The 16,234-nt window shown below is 44.4% G+C and overlaps 1 protein-coding gene across 1 annotated transcript in view; it reads left to right on the forward strand.

Annotated features, from left to right (window-relative positions):
- Nucleotides 1-11,496: 11,496 nt before the first annotated feature.
- The window catches only part of CACNB2 (calcium voltage-gated channel auxiliary subunit beta 2), a 397,653-nt gene continuing 392,915 nt past the window's right edge, over nucleotides 11,497-16,234 (forward strand). The window contains exon 1 of the mRNA XM_065870842.1: nucleotides 11,497-11,583. The gene's annotated coding sequence lies outside the window, so the exon portion shown is untranslated. The remainder of the gene's footprint in view (nucleotides 11,584-16,234) is intronic.

Consider the following 16,234-nt stretch of genomic DNA (forward strand, 5'->3'; position numbering starts at 1 on the left):
TCTTAGGATTTACCCTCCCGACAACTTTCGTATATAACAACAGACAGCAGTGTTCATTGCATTTATCACGTTGTACATTACATCCCTAGTACTTAGATATCTTATAACTGGGAGTTTTCACCTTTGACTGACTTCAGCTAACCCTCTGGTAACCACACATCTAGTCTCTTATTCTGTGAGTTTGTTTTTGAACCTTCAGTCACACACAAATAAAAATGACAATTTTAACCCCGAAGATTAAGAAAATCAATGACATTTTGGATATGCCTAACCAACACCTGTTCTTTAAGCCTGACTCAAATCACTGTATGATGGAGGTGGATGCATTTATCTTTGAGAAGAACAAGGACTGTATCCCATAATAATTTAATACACCATGGCAAAATACAAAAGGCAGCTGAAGCCTATGGTAGTAAATTTCCGTATGTATATTTCAGTATCCAGAACTGTCTACATTCAATTGTCACCAAAACCACCCCGATGCCGGGAAAACTTGTTCTACAGAAAGTTCTACTGTAGTAAAAGTTGTTGAAATACGAGCTACCCTGTAATACAAAAAATACGTCTTATTAGGAACAGCTGAACGTTATGCCGTAAAGGAAACATTCTTGCTACGGCTGCTACTCTCTTATCAAGAGTTCAGAATCCTAAGGAAATGCTTACACGTCCAAAATGGGATATTAAGACTTCTCAACTCTACAGAAAGAGGGAAGAAGCAGTTGGCAAAGATGAAGACAACCCGGAGCCATAAAGGGAAAACTTCGGATTTGGAAGTGGGTCGGTTTGGACCCAGGAGCCCAGGCCAGCTGCAGATTCGGGCGGGGCCGCAATCCTCGGGTCACCGGCGGCGTTTCTCTGCTGGCTCCTCGTCACTGCCGCCGTCCAGGGGCTCCAGCGGTCGATGGGGATGGGAGGTCCTCAGCAGACACTTGCTCCCCGGGCCCGCGCGAGGCCTTGACAGATTTCGGGCGTGCAGGGGCGGAGAGGAGCCTCCCGCGTCTCCGAGGCGAGCGACCTGTTCCCGCCCGTGGGGCTCGTGGGGCGCGGAGGGGCTGGAGCTCGGCCGCCGGAGAAAGGAAGCCCCCGGGAGCGAGGCCTGGCTTTCGCGGCTTTGAAAACTTTCCAGCGCGCGTGCCACGGCGACGCGCAGCGGCTGCGCCGGGGCCCCGGCGGCCCGCGCCTCCCGCGGGCAACTTTTCGGCCTTTCGGTGGCCTGTCACTCTCGCCGGCCGACGCGCCTCCCCCTGGGCTCGCGCGGCCGGAGCGCCCTCCCTCTCGGCGAGGACCTGCCCCAGCGCCGGCGGCTCCAGTGCCCGCTCGGCGCTCGCCCTGCCCGCGCCCCCCGCCGCCCGGCTGCCCCGCGCCTCGCTCGCAACCTGGCCCGGCCGCGCCCCGCGCCCTGAGCGCCGCGAGCCCCGGGCGGCCCCTGCAGCGGGGGGCGGGGAACGGAGGAGGGGACCCGCCGCCGGGGGCCGGCTGCTGGCTCCCGGCCGACCGTTCGCCAATGGTCCAGAGCGACCTGTCCAAGTCGCCTCCCACAGCGGCGGCGGCGGTGGCGCAAGAGATCCCGATGGACCTGCCGGAGAACGCGGCTCCCGCGGGGGCGCTCGGAGCGGCCGCACAGGTAGCGAGATCGCCGCGCCCGCCCCTTTCTTTGTGAGCCGCCCGGGCGCCGAGCTCCGTCTCTCCCGGCGCCGCCTCTGCGCGGATCCCTCGCCCGGCCGCTCGCTCCGGCCTGGGTCTCCCCCTCCGCCGCCTTCTCCTCCCCCCGCGCGTGGCCACCCCCTTCTCCCCTGCGGGCGCCGGCGCCCCTGCCCCTCTCCGCCTCCTGTTCCCCCCGCCCCCCCCCTCCCCGCGCCCCGGGCTCTTCTCCGGCTTCCATTTTCCTCGGCTTCCCCGAAGCCCGAGGGAGGGAAGGGGCGGGGGAGACCTCGGGGTCCTCGGAGGCTGCCGCGGCCAGCCCTCGTCGCCCCTTCCCGGGAGAGGCACATGGAGAGCCATGGACCAGGCGAGCGGACTGGACCTGCTCAAGATCGTGAGTGCGGGGCGGGGGCCGGGAGGGGCTCGGCTTCCGCAGCTCCGCTCCGACGCCGACCCCGCCGGACCGGCTCTGAGCCGGGGTGGGAGTGGGGGGCGTGGGAGGGGACGCTCCGCCCCTGCCTCCCCCGTGACCCGCCTCAGCACCTGGGCGTTGCGCCGCGCGGCCGGCTCCGCTCCCCTCGTGGCCCTGGCCAAGGCTTGCCTGGACCCCTCTGCCCCTGCCGAAGAGAGCGCGCTGGGGACGCGAAAGTTTTTATTTTTCCCTTGGCCCTGAAATGTGAGCCGTCTCGGGGAGCTCCGGGACCACCTTCAGTATTAGCGGTTTCTGGGGAGATTCCGGTTTTCTGCTCGTCGTGAAATAGGAGATGTCAGTAGCAGGCGCTGGGCGCGGATAAGGTGGCTTTTACGGAAGGCTTTGGCAGGTACCGTTTGGATTACAGACGCCTGCAGTTCTCAGCGGTAAGGAGTCTCTCAACTTCTATCCTAGCAGGGAAACGACTTGAGACTCCTAACGGTGGGCTGCTTGGCGAGCCGCGGTGAAGAGGTCACGGTTACCTTTCAGGCATCACTTTTTGGAGAAGTGTGTCTGCTTAGTGATATTGCCTTGTTGATTTCAAGCCTCCGTTTGCTAGATTGGAAAATGTGGGAAGATTATGTAGCTTTATGTTTATGTAAAATTTCTAAATACATAATTTATATATTTGTATATGCTCGAGAGAGCGTGTTCGTCTTCTTTACTGTAGTTACGGGGGCAGGAGTGGGCCACAGTGATGATAAAGTGTTTTGCTGCTTTGTTGTTTTGATAGGTGGTAGAAATAGACTGTTTTAGCTATGTTGATACTGTTAATAATGTTGGTTCTGGTGGCATGATCTTGGAGCTTTGTTGAACTTCCTTTTACCACTGGGAGTTAAGAGTGCAGACTTAAAACATATCATTCATTTGGATTTGAGACGGAGGAAAAATGTAGAAGACAAACCACTTGTATCATCAGAAATCCATGTCTTTCATAGAGGAATTCCTTTCTTTCCTAGAGGTAAAACAGCTAGATTTTAGTCAGCCTCGGGCTGTTTGGCCGCACAAGCCCAGCGGGGGCATGTAACTAACCACCTACATTTCCATCTAGCCTCTGCCAGAGGACCTGAATTCTTACCAACTCCTGTCACGTTTGTTCTAGACTCCTGATTTTATCTAGATACTCACCAGGTTATGTGAGAGAGAGAGAAGTGTACTCAGGGACTTCTGTTATTCTAGGATGAAGGTCTTGAATACTGATAGAGGAAAGGACTTTTAAACCCGCTTTTCTCTTTGATCTTCCTTCAAGGGTTTTTTGGGGTTTTGTTTTGAGTTTTTATTCTTATGATAAAAATAGAGTTCCTGAATTCTTGGAGATCAAACTTAGGGCAGACAGAAAGCATGACTGCATTCAGATAAGAGATACTGATTTACTTTGTGATTTATGTAGTTAAACGTAAGGCAACAAGTATTTGTGATGCAGCTGCCACACGGAAATGATTCAGATACGAGAAGACACACTTTCTGCCTTCAAAGAACGTACTTTCCAGTAGCTGCAAGGGTGACAAAGCGATGACAGTCATACAGCATGGGACGCTAAGAGAAGTACTGAATCTTAGATGGTTGCAAAGGAGCCGAGAACACAAGTACTCCATTTGGAGTAATCTGTAAGGGCTTCATGCAAGAAGCGGCATTTGAGAAGGGATTTGAAGGATGGGCCAGATTTCAACAGACTTTCAGAGAGATGGTAAGGAGCTATTCAGGACACCAAGTCACAGCAGTTAGAAGTCTGATATGTTCGTAATCCCCGGTTTGGAAAGAGCGTGGACAGGTACAGATTGGGCATAATCAAGCAGAAGTCTGACAGTCTGTGGCAATTTGAGGCCACATCTTGGAGGCTTTGGAACCTGCAATGTATTGAAAAACAGAGAACCTTGGAAGGGGTTCAGGGAAGGCGCAGTGTAAGAGCTCGTGGGGAAGATTCTCCTGGGAGTGTTCTGTAAGGTGCTTTGGGGTCTTGGGAGTCTAGAGGTGGAGCTGCCAGAACGGAGATTGATGTAACGGTTTGGACAAGAGGTAATAAGGTCTAAACTGAAAAGAGAGAAAAGATAATAGATAGGACAGAACTACAGATGGACACATTCCAGAGACCCAGGCCACAGGAATTGCAAGTGATGGAATGAGAGAGGGAGGGAGGAATGCATATTAGAAGCGGGTAAGAGGTATAAATATTCAGCTGTATCAGCGTTCATCTCCTTGCTCTCTCTACCTTCCAAAAATGAAAGCAGTTTTCCTTGAATCGTGTTCATATCACAGCCATTATTTGGGGGAAACATTGCCTTGTTTATTTGAGATCTAATAACTCATGACATCACAGGGCAGTGAAAACTTGGCAAGGCACCTCTTCCATGTCTCTGGGCAGGCCAGGCCAGCAGTAAAACGGCCTGAGGAAAAAAGGCCGTCTCTGGAGCATCTCTCTGTTTTGTGACACCAAGTCATAGTAATTCTCCTGAGAAATGGAATTTTCATTTGCCAACAGTGTCTCTCAGCAATCGTGGGTTTTAAGAAGCCTTTCTCTTTCACCTCTGGAGTACATTGGGAGTCCTATATGAGCAAAGCAAAAGATGGAGCTTCACAGACTGCCCATTGTTCTTTTTTATGTCAAAAATCCTGCCTAGGGAGGGGGCACCCTCATATACTCCAACCCCTTCCCCCCAGCACACGGTCATAAACAAAATAGATCTATTTCCTACATGAGAAGTGAGTGACAACCTAACTGCAAAGTCCTGAAAGTTCAGGTCTAAACAAATTGCATCCCTTTTTTAGGTAACCTGTTGAACAGTTTCAGTGCAAACTTGGACACAGTCTGCCTCCAAAGTCGAGGTGCTAACCGAACGCTGTGCCTCCAAAGCTCCAAATCTGTACTGTCCTCCATGGTAGCCACTAGTCACATGTGGTTTCTGAGCACTCGAAATGTGGCTAGTCTGAACTGAGATGTGCTATAAATATAAAATACACATTTTAAAATACATAAAAATACAGGTAAAATAAGTACACAGATTACAGATCAACTAAAAATGCAGGTAAACTAAAAGTATACAATACAGATTTCAGAGGCTTCATAGGAAACAAAGAATATTATTCTGCATGTCATTAGTACTCTTACATCAACTGTGCGTCACAATGGTAATATTTTTGATACATTAGGTTAAGTCAGATACGCTATTCCAGTTCATTTGACCTGTTGCCTCTTCACAGCGCTACTACAAAATTCCTCTTATGTATGTGACTTCTATTTCTATTGGACAGGGTTAGTCTAAAGTACAGCCCTGGGAATTCTCCAGGGAGTTGGCCAGATCTGGATGGAGGCTGGGTGTATGCAAAATCCGGGTGAAGGGAGCTGAGTCTAGGATGGCAGCAGAGGAGGAAAAGAGTGAGAAGGAGAGCCGTATCTCAGCACTTCAGGCCTTAAAGAGAGGGTAACCAGCACCTGCCATCGCACCTGGAGGTGAACAGGCAGTAAGCAGACGGCCTGTTTGCTTTGCTCCTGGCAGCAGCCTGAATCGTGGAGCCAGGCGGTGCTTTATCTGAAAAGAGCGGCAGCCCTTCCCCCCAGGTCAATACCACTTTCCAGAAACTTTGCCACACTTCCAGGTCCAATTCAGTCTTTGAGGTCTCTCAGCATAATGCACGTGGGTACCGGGCTTTACGTTTCGCTGCCCCCTTTTCTCCTGACCCCCATCACTTGCCCCTTCAGTGGGATTTTGCTCTGATGCTGCCCGGGAGAAATTTTAAAACCTGCTCATCAGAATTTCTGAGGGTGTTTTAAAATGCGAGACATAATATCTGATGATTTGAGTGATTGGAGGTTGAGTTAGCCGTGTGGTTTTATGTTCCCGTTCTATTTGTCTTTCCTTTTGTGTGAAGAATTAGTTTACCTGTTGCTCTACCTGATTGCATTGTATTCTGCAGTCTGTAGCCTCGGTCCTTTCAAGAGAAGCTGAGCAAAATATGTTAACCCTGAGGGGGGTGGGTAGGGGGTGGTCCTCTTTGGTTCTGTGACCATGGGGATATGTCTGAATCCTACCAAGAGTCTATGGCACACACGGACTTTCACAGTAACAGGGAGTTCCAGTTAATTATGACACCTTAATTAAGTGACTGGGTCTGTCTTAGAATTCTTTCCAAAGCTGGCTGGAGGTATAGATTGTGAAGAAGGCAAGCTTGGCCCCTGGGCATCTCCCGCCCTGGCCTCGTCCCCTCTCCCTTCTCTACCTGCAAGACCCCCAAAAGAGCGCTATTTATGCTGCTTCTTGAGTCCTTTCTGCTTTTGTGTAAACTGATCCATATAGAGAACTTGATTCCCCTCTTTCTAGGGAAAGAATCTCAGTGACTTCTCCCCTAGTGAAAGATCTGACAGCCTCATTCACGCTAAAGTGTTGACAGATGAGGACATTTCATGTCTGATTCCTCTCCATATTTCTCTCCAGTTAGTTTCGGCTTCCTTCGCTTCCGACTCTAAAATGAGGAAAGTCTGCAGTTCGAAGGGATAAATATCAATGAATGCTGATCAAGAGGGATAGAAATTAATTTCAGGCATCAGCATTTTGCTCACCGGGAGCAATTCATAGGTAGGAGAACTGTCACCTTATTCATCAACCACGGAAGTGACATTTTTAAAGCTGCCCCCAGGGGCCGCCAAGCCAACTTTGTGTGCAAGGCTGGGCTGAAGTCTCCACTTAACTGGCAGCTTCTGTAATTAACTGTTACCGTCTACTTCAGTCATGCAGAAATTAGATTTCAACTACCTGTGGAAGTGTGACCATTTATTTGCTGATTTTTAAGATTACGGTCCAATTTGAAAAGTATTTAGTGTCAAAGAAGACAGTCATTCACATGAAACTGATATTAACATCTGGATGAATGGTGGAGATCTTTTTAATAAGTCATTTATATATTTGTGGCAATTTCTTTCTGGTTTCTGAAATCTTACTTAATTTGGCTGATGTTTTAGGAGGAGTAAAGGAATTCAAACGTATGGTTTTCTTTTTTCCTATTTGCTGTGGTGACTTCACTGGTTTTTTTAATTACGCTGTATATAGCCAAGAGGCAATTGAGTGGGAATCAGTGACTTTTCAGACTGTGTTCCATAAGGATGTAGGGGTCTGCATATATCATGGAGAGTATTATGGGGTACACTTAGCCCTCTGGACATACCCCCTGTCTCTTCTTCCTTTTACTTCCTGAAACTCTGGCTCTAATTATTAATTGTTTCGTATATCAGATGTTTTTATACTTAGTGTTGTTAAAAAAATTTTTTAGAAACCCCATTAGTCGTAAAAGTAGCTGCATTTGAAGTAGCCAATTAAGAAAACTATACTTCTTTTCCACATTTAGGCAACTAAATATTTGAATACTTAATCTTTCCTGTCTTTTATTATTTGGGTGAGGGTTGGGCTTCACTTTTTTTAAAAAAATTCCTTTGTACGAAACACTCTGGTCCTTATTTTCCAGAATTTTGAATCACTAATACACAAGTCATTTTAGTCAGATGGACTTAATTTTAAATATGCATGGACTTAAAGGCAACTTCATTTGGTAATGGTGGTATAAATTTTCACCAGCCTTTTCTAAAGTACATAAAAATGGACTATTAACTTTGCAGAAGTTGCTTTAACTTTGCTTCTTCTTGATCCTGGATATTGTTATAAAAAGTAACTAGTCATTGAGGTGTCATTTTTGACAGTTAAAGTTTTTTCAAAAAAGATTATAAGAGAGAAATTACTGCTGAAATTAGTAAATAGAATAGAGGTGTAATTAAGCATGTCTATTTTGGTTTTAAATAAATATATATAATGAACAGGAATTTGATTTAACACTGTTAAGCAGAAACACTTTGAATAAATCACCCCTCCTGCGTTTCAGTGATTGAAGAACAAGATATTTTTTCTCAAAACTATCACCAGTTTGTGTGTAATTCAGTACGCCATCATTTTTTCTGTTTCTTAGTACGGTTGGAACCTGTAATAATCCAATGCAGACAGACACATTGCATTGGTAGCTAAGTACACCTGAAACCATGTTTGCGAACCGTGTTGCCAGGGGCCTGGAAAAATTAAAGTGACTTTTTAAATGTGTCTCATTTTTCTGCAGAGAACTGCAGCCTCCCCTGGGACTGGCTGTCTTAAATATTGTGTGGTTCTCACAGTGCCTGCCGGGCAATGTCAGCAGCCATGAAAAAGTTTATACTCCAAAGCAGCTGAATAGTAAAAACATACTTACCATTGAAAATCAGAAATAAATGATAATGATGGAATTTCAAAGAAGCTTTTTCCATCCATGTCCAAATGATGCTGGAAGGACACGGGGACATTGGGATGAGAGAATATTTCGTCTTTGTTCTGAAAAATAATTTATGCTCCGAATGGAGATACATAGTGTATTTGACACAGATTTGCTCTCACCTTCCCCCAAGGAAACATGTTAGGCCTTGAAAATGCTTTCAAGGTAATAAGTATTTTTCCATATGGAATAATATAAAAAAGGTTTCTCTTAATTTTAAGGAAACTTTCAGACTTTAAACGTTGTAGGCCTTGGAAGACACATTTGTCTAAACCTTTCTGTAAAAATTGGAAAACGAAGACCATTGTTGAAAGAATGTTATTCTTCAACAGTTTACGGAATAATGTTTACAGAAGTGAGAAGAACGTGCTGTTACGTGAAGAGAACCTTGTATTATGAAAGCCCAGCCTAGATTGTCTTTCCTTTTATGAAGCCGAGTTAATTAAATGCCATGGAAACACATTTGTATTATATAAATCCCTTCGATACTTGGAAGAGAACAAACATATTTAAGACAAATTTTTGCTTTAAAATTATACCACCCCCTCACTGAGTGCAAATTCATCTAAATTGCTCACAACACAAATGTTTGTAAGAGATTTCGGCTTGCCTAAGTGCTACGTATATTATGGTTTATAAAATATTTCCATTTTAATGAAAACCATATGAATGTATAAAATATAACAAAAGTCTCATTTGTAAAACCTGGACATGGTGCTTTTCAAAAAAGCAAACTTGTAAATTCTGATCATCTAATGAAGTCTCTGTGGGCCTAATCCCTCTAAACATGTTATACATTTTAGCCCAGTTTTTCTCCACTCTTCTCACTCTTACGTGGGTATCACTTTTTTAAATATTATTTTGAGTCCTTACCGTGTGCTAGGTCTTATACTAACTGCTATAAATACATTCCTTCATTTAATACCTATAAACACCCTGGGAGGCAAGCCTTAATATCCCCATTTTTTTTTTTTTTTTTTTTTTGCGGTACGCGGGCCTCTCACTGTTGTGGCCTCTGCCGTTGCGGAGCACAGGCTCCGGACGCGCAGGCTCAGCGGCCATGGCTCACGGGCCCAGCCGCTCCGCGGCACGTGGGATCTTCCCGGACCGGGGCACGAACCCACGTCCCCTGCATCAGCAGGCGGACTCTCAACCACTGCGCCACCAGGGAAGCCCAATATCCCCGTTTTTAAGGTCAGCTATAGTAGGATTCCCGCCTGTGTATATTTATCTGGAAAGCTCGGTGTTGAGCTATTTTTCACTTATATTTTAATGTGTAATTTTCTCAATAACTTTATCCATGCCTAGAATTAACCGTAGATGAATGCATAGTTTAGTCTTCGTGTTGCTCTCAGTGTAAGCTGTAGGTATATTAGAAGAAGCAAGTTCATTTGTAGATGTTTGTGCTTGGCCCTAACCTGTTACTGAGACAAATTGTCTTACCTTTAACATCCTGTTCTTAAATGCTACCTTCTTCTTATTATTATTACTATTCCATAACATTTATTTTTTACCTTCTCAGCAAAATAATTAAGTGGTTAAAAAGCAAACTTTTGGGATAAACAATAGGGTCCTACTGTCTAGCACAGGGAACTATGTTCAGTATCCTCTGATAAACCATCATGGAAAAGAATATGAAAAGAACATGTATATGTATAACTGAGTCACTTTGCTGTACAGCAAAAACCAACACAATGTTGTAAATCGACTATACTTCAATAAAATTAAGAAAAAATAAACTGTGCTGAAAACCATGCTTTTCCAGAGCAGTTCCTCAGAGCTATCTGAGAGGCTGTCTTTCAGGCTGTAGTCCTCGGTTTGGCTCAAATAAAACTCTTTTCTACTCCTATTAATAATAAAAAAAAAAAACCCACAATCTTTTTACTTCATATTCAAACATTACAACAATGGGCCAGAAAATTGTACAAAGTATTTTAATTTTGTATAATTCGCTACCACTTCTATAGCTGTTTCAACATCTCTCAAAACATTCTCTAGATCCATCCAATAATGTGAAGAGTTGGCACCGGGCTTCATTCATATTCCATCTAGATCAATCTATCAACTAATCTATCTGTCTATCCATCTGTCTATCATCTATCTCTCAACTATCTAATCTATCTACCTATGTAAAGGTAATCAGAATTCATACTGTCAAATGTTCCTCAGCCACCATGTGCAAGGACCACCCCAGTATAGGAATACCTGTGGAATTACAAATTAAGACATGAAAAGAAGCAAACACTGGCTGTTGAGCGCCCCTGGGAACAGTACTTCATTATGCACGAACCTACCGCCTTCATGCTCTCCGAAGGGTTCTGACCATCTGAGTTACTCTCCCCTCTCGGTACAACTGCCACAGTCCCTCCTGCACAGAAATGCTTATTTTTTTTTAATGCCTTATCTTTAGTGGCCATTGCCTCTTAACCACAGATATGCTAACAGAGAGCATAAATTGTTTTAATTCATCAGTTATGAATTGCTTTTTCCAGAAACCTCTCCTCCCTATCAACTCACTGAATTGAAATAAATATTTGTGATTCCACCAATAACTTTTTTAAAATTTTATTTTATTGAAGTATAGTTGAATTACAGTGTTGTGTTAATTTCCACTCTACAGCAAAGTGACTCAGTTAGACATATGTGTGTATATATATATATATATATATATATATATATATATACACATTCTTTGTCATATTCTTTTCCATTATGGTTTGTCCCAGGAGATTGGATATAGTTCCCTGTGCTGTACAGTAGGACCTTGTTGTTGATCCATCCTACATATAATAGTTTGCCTCTGCTAATCCCAAACTCCCACTCCATCCCTCCCCCACCCCTCTCACCCCCCACAACCACATGTCTGTTCTCCATGTCTGTGAGTCTGTTTCTGTTTCGTAGATAAGTTCATTGTGTCATATTTCAGATTCCACATACAAGTGATCTCATATGGTCACCAATAACTTCATAATCATGCCCATATGATGACAATCCTTTCTTTGCGTTGATCTAGAACATTGTCTAGAGCTAGGTCTAGATTCCTGTGTGAGAGTCTAATAATAATCTCATTTGTCTTTTTGTCTTCTTTTTTGTAGTCATATGGAAAAGGAGCCAGAAGGAAAAACAGATTTAAAGGATCCGATGGGAGCACTTCTTCTGACACTACCTCAAATAGTTTCGTTCGCCAGGTAAGGGTGCTCTTAAATTCATGGTTTGGAGAAGTCTGTGACAATGAATTCACTTCTGGTTTCTTTAGAGGTGGTCTTACAGCATCATCCCTATGATTTATACGGTATTATTGTACTTGCTCTTAGCTGAAGTGAAAGTTGTGCCGTTGAATGTCCTAATTAATATATTTAAATTTTAAGTGAGACCGTATGTGTCATAATTACACTCTCCTGGCAAGTTGGGGAAAGAGAAATGCAAACTTCATTACAGAGGATTTCTTCAGAACAGCATGAATGAACCCCAGGAGAAATGATTCCAGGCTTGGGGGGTTGGCGGGGGGTGGGGGTAGGGAGACAGGCAGTGGGCATCCGTACCACCAGCTGTGAAGTTGGGATACTGGTCTTCCTCCAGCTGGAGTTTTCTTTTTCCCACCTGGGGCTTGAATTGTAAAAGAGAAGATTGGCTCTGCTCTTGAAACGGTCGAGGCTAGTAAAGTCAAGTAGAGCACATGGTATCTTGGAGGCATAACTGAAACTGCTTTGGAGACAGAGGCTTCATCTTAGTTAAGGTGGATTCCTGCCCAGGAGTTTGGAACTGCCCCCTAGGCAGTGTCAGGATCCCTGACGTGGAAACGCTCTCATCCGTGGTTACAGAAAGGACTTTCATTCCCAGAGGAAGAGTAGAGGCAGCCAGATCTCGGAGGATAATAGGTTCCAGGTGAGGCTAAAGTCTCATCAGGTGTAGGTGTGCCGTCTCTTCATCTGATGCTTCTGGGTGGAGAGGAAGTGGGGGAGGAGCGTGCTAGAGAGAACCCGCTTTCCTGGGTGAAGGACCACCCCTTTTTGGCTAGCAGGCTCGGAAATCATCTCTGGTCTGTGAGCGCTGGCTCCTCAAGAGACGGCTGGCAACTGCAAGAGCTGCTTCCTCTCTACCGGAAGGAAGCCATTTTCCCCACTGCTCTGGGTCCTTTCCCCGCGTCTCTCCCCGCAGTTAGTTAGCAGCAGTTCGGCCCAAACATGTCGACCTGTAGCGTCCGTGAGGATTTTGTCCTTGGCTTGTGGCTGCCTCCTTCCATTTCCCCAGCACAGACAAACGATGATCCGCCTCCAGCCATCCATTCCCTCCTTGCATCGTCAAGGGCGCCAACGGTAAGTCTGAGTAACTTACAAAAGAACTTTGGTTGTGGTCTCCGCTCGTTGGGATTGTTTCGGTTGTGGGAAGGTGGAACGAGACAGCTGGTTAACAAGGAGAGGAGCTTTTGTGTGGCTAAGAGACATTTGGAAAGAGAAAGGAAGATGAAACCACGTGAGGGCCCAACCTGGAGCCATGTTCTGATGGTGGCAGAGGAGCTGGGAGGGGTGCGAGGGGCGCTAAAGGTGTGTGCGTGGGCCTGGCCTTGTCGTGGGCAGAATTCAGGCATCAGGGTCCTCGGTCTGAGTGAAGAGCCTTGAGAAATAGTGACTTAGCTAAGGTGAGCCTCTTAAAGGAAGGTCGCTCAAGGCCTTTCCCATTTCAAGCCACCATATTTATTCTGCCTCTGGTTCCGAGAGATTGACCCTGGGGAGTAATCATCTCAGGACTGAACGCTGGAGTACCTGAAGCAGAAACAAATAAGCTTTTTAGGACCCGTAGAGACTGCAGCAAAGCCACACAAAATGACAGACAGCTGGTTGAAGCTGCATGGAAAGAAAAGCCGCCGTGTTTCAAGTGTGCGAGATATTGTGATAGAAATAAATTAGGGCTCATTGAGCTCTGTAAAAATGTCTTTTAAAGGCAGTCGCCGGGTACCATTTTCCAATTGTCTTGTTGGCTGTGAATTCCCCTGGTCCTGGAGTTTTTTTGTTTTTTTTTTTTTTGTCCTGGAGTTTTGATAACTTAATCCGGAAGGTTAGGAGGGATTGCTACACTGGATACGGTAACTGGAATTTGATTTTCCTTGTGATAATTTCCTTCTGACTTTGTGTTCTCGGTGACGTATGAGATTCTGTGCATGAAACACAGTTATAAACGATAAAGAGAGCTACGGAACGGCTTACTATCAATTTAGATATATATTGCCATGTTTTGGCATGTCAGAAGACTGAAAAAAAAAATCTATCCTAAAAGTCTGTCTCCTTGAAACAAAGACCCAGCTCCTTGAACCTCAGTATAATGAGGTGCCTGCTGTAGCCTGGATTTGGGGTTCTGATTTATACAGGCATCATGAACCCTGAACTGCCAGCTTGTTTCTATCACAGAAGGAAAACCAGAGTCTTTGGCAAGGATGCCGAGTCAAACACTGTATTTTTCCTTTGGTAATTTAATCTCTGTTCTGTTAGAGCCACATTCATATTTTGCTATCATTTGAAAAATAAGCAAAAGCCACTATGGCGTAGCTAAATATTTAATAGGTTATGGTTTCATCAGAGGATCTGCAGAAACGCAGGGTAGGTAGTAACAACAAGTATATGTTACATTAAATCATTTGAAAGCCCTCCTTTTGAATGTTTTTTTATCATCAGCAATTGATTTGTTAAACAGGTGACATGCATCCGTATATATTACTTGTCTGTGGCTAGGGCATGTGTGTGATTGGTATTGGAATGGTGTTTGGTCCATATCACTGGGTTCTATTTAAAAATATAATTCGATTTTATTCCTGCCCTTGAATTAAAAATACTTTCCATATAATTTTGAAAATCTTAGACTTACATTTTCACAACCTGTATATTACCAAGACTTTTTAAACTTGGTCCTTTTAGGTGGTCTTAATAATAATGAGATTTAAATATTTTAGAGGTTGAAAATGTGAACAGTTTACATAAAGAGAAGGAATTTTTATTTTTTTATTAACCGAGAATAGGGGACCCTTCCCAAATCCATATGTTGAAGCCCTAACCCCCAATGTGACTGTACTTGGAGATGGGGTCTTTAGAGAGGTAGTTAAGGTTAAACGAGGTCATAAGAATGGGGCCCTAATCTCGTAGAACCAGTGTCTCTACAAAGAAGAGATGCTGAGAATGTGCATGCACACAAAAATAGGCCATTGAGAGGATGGGGGGGAGAAGATAGCTGACCCCAAGCCAAGGAGAGAGGTCTCCCCAGGAGCCAACCCTGCCAGCACCATGGCCTTGGGCTTCAAGCCTCCAGACTGTGGGAAAATGTATTTCTGTTGTTCTGTTACAGCAGCCCTGGTAAACTAATACAGAAATGTACACAATTGGGCTTGGAAGTAGGCCAATTTTTTTAACTTTTAAAATATTCTTGGGAATTCCCTGGTGGTCCAGTGGTTAGGACTCCACGCTTTAACTGCCAAGCGCCAGGGTTCAGTCCCTGGTTGGGGAACTAAGATCCCACAAGCTGTGGGATCCACAAACAAATAAACGTTCTTATTGATATATAACATGTATGCTGAAAGATGCACAAGTTATGAAGTGTTCAGTCTGATGAGATTTCACAAAGTAAACACTCCTATATAACCGACAGCCAGGTCAAGAACTAGGTATTACCAGCACTGAGGGGCCCCCTTGGACCCTTGCCAATCATTACTCCCTCCTTCCTCGCTAAAGGTAACCAACCACTGTCCCTACTTCTGAGACCATAAATTCACTTGGCCTGTTATGCAGATTTTATAGAAATGGAATCATTTTATGTCTGAATTCTTCCACTCAGCCTTACCATTGTTATATTCGTCTATGTTGTATGTTTCAGTAACTGGTTCATTTTCTCTGCTGGACAGCCTTCCATTGGGTGAACATACAACAACTGATTTACCCCCCTACTGTTGCTAGACATTGAATTGTTTTCCACTTGGGTTTATTGAGAGCCATGCTGTGACATGCAGTCTTGTATCTACCTGTGGTCTACATATGAATGCATTTTTTGTTCAGTGAATAGAGTGGAACTCTGGGTCATGTGTTCAAGTCAGGTAGACACTGCAGAACACTCTTCCAAAGTTGTAAACTAGTTTTTACTCCCTCAAGCAGTGGAGGACAGTTTTAGTTGTTTCATAGCTTTGCCCACACTTGGTATTGTCGATGGTTTTTCATTTCAGTCGTTCTTATGACAGTGTAGTCATAACTTATTGTGGTATTAATATCCATTTCCCTGATAACTAAGCTACAGTTTACGTGTGGCTGGATCTAGGGAGCATTGTGTGATATATAATATATATATTTATAAGTGTATATATATTATATAAAATATATAATATATATGTAAATTTAGGCTCTGAAAGAGCTTATGATATGGAAGTATTTTATTACTCTCTATGGTAAATAGTCCATTAGTCGTTGTAATTTGGCCTATGGCTCTTTGTTGGAAAATTATAACTATAGGTTGGAATATGTTGGAACATACTGAATCCATTAGAACATGAGCATGAGTGAAGGCTACAAGTAAGAAGGTAAAAGGCATGGTTTTATTTTTTTCCAACCTTCTAGCTGTGTATTTCTAGCCATCCTGTGTTTGTGTCGCTCTAACTAATTCTTTCAGAAGATTCATTAGTCTTAAGGGAAGATTGCTTATAGATATGTTTCTGCTTTAGGCCCTCAAGCAGGAGAGCAGCTGCTGTAAAAGAACTTTTGTATTCTAGACCAAGGTTCCATTTTGGTAGTTGACCAGATCACTGTAAACTCACCACATAACCCATCTTCTGGTTCTTCACATCAGCAGCCTACTTGAAGTCCGTGA

Source organism: Phocoena phocoena, chromosome 2 (assembly GCF_963924675.1).
Source record: "Phocoena phocoena chromosome 2, mPhoPho1.1, whole genome shotgun sequence".
In the NCBI taxonomy this organism is placed as follows: domain Eukaryota; kingdom Metazoa; phylum Chordata; class Mammalia; order Artiodactyla; family Phocoenidae; genus Phocoena; species Phocoena phocoena.